We start from the raw sequence: 5,468 nt of genomic DNA on the forward strand, positions 1-5,468 counted from the left end.
AGGAGATCTCTGGAGTTCTCAAGTCCAGGGACTCTTCCCGCCCAAGAGGCTCCATGAGATACTCATCTCATGGGAGAAAAATGATCCGTGTGTCCAGCCCTCCACCCAGTGACCCCTTACCCAGGCCGGCAGCCAGGATGTGGACAGTGGGCAGCCACACCTAGCCACAGGTAGACACATGGAATTGGAAGGAGTGTGGCATCAGGCAGCCAGGTCCGTGTTCAGAACTTAGCCCTCCACCTCCAGCTACACATCAGTCAAAGCTTCCATTTCTCATGGCGGATGGGGTCGTCAAAGCCAGCACTGCCTGCAACTAACTGTCATGAAGGACTCAGCCCAGGCCCTGACATACACCAGGGTACATCAGTACCTCTGGCTTTCCCTACATTCTCCTCGTCCCTCCCATGTTGCTTGGCCGACTTCTCTCACCTCCTCTGGAGAGTCCCCCTTGGTTAACCTCTGGTCTCTCTCGGCAATTTCACCTCAATTGCATCAAGGTTCTGAGAAAAGTTGCAGCTCTGAATCCACACTCCTGAAATCTGAAGTGGGTGGGGGCAGGCGTGTGTACCTCCAGGCAGCGATCTGGTCCCTCAGTCCCAAGCCTTCCAATGCAGAAGACACCGGGGTGTAAAGGTCTTTTATTCACTCCGAATGCCCTACTCTCTGGGCAGGACAAGGAGTTAGGCCTCACCCACCCTTGCCACCGTCCTACCTCCTACTCAGCCTTCAAGGCTCAGCCCAAGTGTCACCTTTGAACACACACACACAGGCACATAATACATACATAAATACATACACACATACATACATACATGAGCAAGGTTTGGCAAGGCACCATCCACCTGGAACACTTCTGATGACAGGCTATCATGACAATCCTCCTACGCTCACACCCTGAGCTCACTGACCCATCCCTGACACTCCCCAAGTCCCACCCCGGCAAAGGAGTGGAGGACCCCATCAGACCATATGGGCTGTGAGATGACTCAGTAGGTAAAGGGACTTGCCACCAAGCCGGAGGAGTTGAGTTCAATTCCTGGCACCCTTCTCTGCCCCAGACCCTGATCCTCCTCTTGCCCCAGACCATTGGTCCCTCCTCTGTCATCCCCACTGTCTTCCCAGACAGCCCAAGGATTCACCCCTTCAGGATGTGACTTCGAGCCTGGTCCTTGACACAGTGTCTGGAACCATTAGTTCAATGAATGAACAGCTGATGAATGAATTAGGCAACATCCAGAGCTCATCCTGTGTGTTGGTAAAATGTGGTGATGCTAAGAGGGGTCACATGACCAGGGATGGACAACTGACCCCTGCACCCCCATCCCTCTCCCACCCAAGCTCAGGTGAGCCTAAGTACTAACAGCCACCAGGGGTCCCCGGGGGAGGGGTGGCTAGCTCAGAGTCTGGGACTAGGTCCTTACCCCCAATCTCACAAAACAAAGATTCTGGGCAGGCTGACTGGCTAGAGAGTCATCTCTGAGGGACAGACTCTGAACTGCTCTGGGCCAGTCCACACTGACTCCCTGGGACTTGTGTGTGTGTGTGTGTGTGTGTGTGTGTGTGTGTGTGTGTGTGTGTTGTGTGTGTGGTCACACTGACTCCCTAGGACTCCCATGTGCCACCTATGACCACACACACACAGACACAGCGGTTCACACTAACTCCCTAGGACTCCCATGTGCCCCTGTGACCACACACACACATACACACATACACACATACACACATACACACACACACACACACACACACACACACACACACACACACACACACACAGCCACACAGCGGCGGGCCAAGCTGACCATGCGTCCAGGCTCTGCACTTCTCCGGCCTAAGTGAACTCCTGCCAAGTCCTCCATCCCTTTAAAGGGACTCCAGGAACCCACCACGACACGGGTGTCTGGAGAGGCCAGCCTGGCCGCACGCCCGCCCTGCGGGGTAGCAGGGAGAAAGTTGGCGGCTGGCAGCCTCCACCTAAGTCCGGGTTACTGATTAACCAGCCCCAGCGCTTCTCCGTGCGAGGCCTTGGAGCGGCAACTCGCCCCGGTGGAAGAAAGTCCAAGTTACTCATCTTTGTCACCGCGGACGGGGCAGTGCGCGCGCCACCCGGGAGGCCGCGACCCCGGGACAGGGCTCAGGCCCAGCGCCGGTCGCCGGGCCTCCAGGTACAGCTCTACTGCAACAGGCGGCCGTCCCTCCCAAAGTAAAAAGCCACGGCTCCCCGGCCCGAGGAAGGGCAGCCCCGGCCTGCACGGCGCGATTCCGAGCCACGCGCGAGCCGCGGACGCGCGTGGGGGAGCGGGACCAGCTCGAAGCCTCCTTCGCCGTCATCCCCCGGCCGCAGAGACAACGGGATCCCCAAGTCCACAGCGGGGACTCCGCACGCGGCGCCTCCCGGCTCCCCACTTCGCCCTCCGCCAACTTTGCCAACTTTCCACGCGGCCCCGCGGGCAGGAGTGGGCGTCCCCGCGCGCTCCCGCGAGCTCCCGCGCGTCCCCGCGCCCTCCGCGCACCTACCGCAGTGGCTCGCAGCGCCGCACCTGCCCGCCCGCACCTGCCGCGGCGCGCGCAGCCTCGAGACTGGAGGCGGGGCTCGGGCGGGAAGCGCCCCGTCGCCGTGGCAACCGCGCTCCGCCGCGCCTGCGCACAGCAGCGAGGGGTGGAGCGCGAGCCTTGGAGCGGTGGGACTGAGCGAGGCGCGTCCCCTGTTGGAGAGATCCGGTATTTTCCCAGGATCCCACTGTGCCCGCCAACACCTGAGAAGCTCTACTGGCTGTGGTGGGGTGCCCACCAGAGGCCTTGCTAGTGATCGTTCCTGGTCGGCTGTCTTGTTCATTAACCGTATCCACCAGAGTTTGCTTTTTTCTTTACTTTCTCTTTTAAAAAAATCATTTTTATATATTTTTCATTTGTCTTTTTTTATTTTTTTTCTTTCTTTTTTATTTTAAATAGAAACAATCTTCTTTTACATATCAATCCCAGTTCCCTCTCCCTCCCATCCTCCCATGCCCCCCATCGACTACCCATCCTATCCCCCTTCTACGCCCCAGGGAGGGTGAGGCCTTCCATGAGAGATCATCAAAGTCTGTCATATCATTTGGGGCAGGGCCTAGACCCTCCCCCGGTGTGTCCAGGCTAAGAGAGTATCCCTCCAAGGGGGGGATGGGCTCCCAAAGTCCATTCGTGCACTAGTGATAAATACTGTTCCTCAGTATATTTTTTAAAAAAGATTTATTATTGATTATATGTATACATTCATGTAAGTGCAGGTGCCGGCAGAGACCAGAGAGGGCGACAGATCCCCGGGAATTGGAGTTGCAGGAAGTTACCTGCCACTTCTGTAGGGAATTGGGAACTAAACTCTAGTATTCTGCAAAAGTGGTGTATTCCACCACGAAACAGCCCTCTCTCTCTCTCTCTCTCTCTCTCTCTCTCTCTCTCTCTCTCTCTCTCTCTGCCTTTACTAAGTACCTTTTGTATGCTGGGCTCTGGGGACTCTTCTCTGAGGCAGCTGGCAGGATCCAGGTTCTCATGGGGCATTACCCGCACTAGGGAGAAACATTACACTAGAAAATTGAATCATATTTATGACACTTGTTCCCAGGGGAGATGGCCCAATACGAGTAATGGGACATGGTTAGAGCCTTTTTTGTAAGCCAGCCACACTTCAAGAAAAGAGACAGGGACCCAAGCAGCAGTGTGGCTTCAGGAGATCTGCCTGACAGTCTTCTGCCTCCTCTGCCTCAAATTGATGATGATGCATGCATGTGTGCATGTGTGCGTGTGTGTGTGTGTGTGTGTGTGTGTGTGTGTGTGTGTACAGCTCACCCAATCCTGTACATTTTGACCCTTCTGAAGTAAGGACTGACACCTTCTGTAATATCCAGGACCCACCTGAGGCTCTCCAGGGATCTATCCACAGGGACAGAGCCCAGCAGTTGTATGGGTCATCTGGATGCCATGCCACAGTTATCAACCAGACCCATCCCGGTGAATGTCAAATATGACTGCCACTCCCTGCTTTGCAAGATGAAATTCCTCAAAGTCCACCTAAAAGCAGGGCTTTTAGACAGAGTTTATATGTTATTATAAAAATTGGTTTGTGTGCTGGGCATGGTGGTACACACCTTTAATCCCAGCACTTGCAGGCAGATCTCTGAGTTCCAGGCAAGCCTGGTCTACAGAACAAGTTCAGGACGGCCAGCACTACACAGAGAAACTCTGTCTTGAAAAACCAAAAACATTCTCAAAAAACCAAAATTTATAAAAATATATAAAATAAAATAAAAAGTTTGTGCGCACTCTTCTCTCTAGAAATACTTCAGATGGCTCCTGGGGCAGTCACTTGATTCACAGTGCCTACCTCAAGGTGGGGACATAGTAGGTGCTCAATGAACAGATATGCAGGGCCATAAACGGCCAGTCTGTGATACCTCACCATGTGCCGCGTGTCTCCCAGAACCTATGAGAAACTTCCTATCTCTCTTGTGCAAATCACTAGTTACAAGATATGTGTCAGAATGTTTCTGAGTAGCCAGATGTTTGTGGTTCTCGGCTCCCCAGCCAATGGAATCCTCCGACCTGACATTGCCTGTCTAGCTCAGAATATAAGCAGCGAAGGGAGCAAAACAGTGCCTTTCCCAATATCCCCACAGACACCAGACATGTCCCCGGTGACTACCCCATTCCCACTCTGCAGTCTGTCAACTCAATCCAGGCAGAAGGAAGACTGAGGCAAAACAAACTACAACTCCCTAAGGCATCTGAGTTCTCAAGGGACCAGACTTCCTGGAAGACAGCTTGGACTCCTATTCTCTTGTAGGCCAGGTGAGAGACTGCCGGCCACACATGCCCAGGGATTACACCCTGAGCAGGGAGTGTCCAGTCCCCAGCACCCCAGGCCCTGGCTTGTCTGTTCTGGTACAGAGAACGGCGCACCCCAGGGACTGTTCCAAAATCATTTATCTGCCTACTCCAGGAAGCCTGTGGGGATAGCTCTGTCTAATGTTATAACGATTCCAGTGACTCCTTCCAGCTGAAGACCCTGGGCACCCAGGTGGTCAATGGGGCTGCACACACTGTGCCACATTGTTCTGTGGGGTGAGGTGGCTCTACCTGCCCCGCCCACACACACACACACACACACTGGATAGCCCCTAGGACCCACAGCTGCCTGGCAGGTTTCATCGGTTTTTAGTTTTTGCTTTATTTTGTTGCCAGGGTTTTACTATATAGCTCAGGCTGGCCTGGATCTTGTGCCGATCCTCCTGCCTCAGCCTCCCAAGTGGTAGGATTACAGTCGTGATGCCCAGTTTCTGCTATGCTGAGGGTCAGACTTCCTGCTCACTAGGCAAGCACTTTACCCATGGAGCCACATCCCAGCCCTCCCTGTTTGTTTTTGTTTTCGTTTTTTTGTTTTGCTGGTAAGAGCCAACATAGTCTTTGAAATATTTTCTCCTACACCA

The sequence above is a fragment of the Cricetulus griseus genome, chromosome 4, assembly GCF_003668045.3.
Source record: "Cricetulus griseus strain 17A/GY chromosome 4, alternate assembly CriGri-PICRH-1.0, whole genome shotgun sequence".
In the NCBI taxonomy this organism is placed as follows: domain Eukaryota; kingdom Metazoa; phylum Chordata; class Mammalia; order Rodentia; family Cricetidae; genus Cricetulus; species Cricetulus griseus.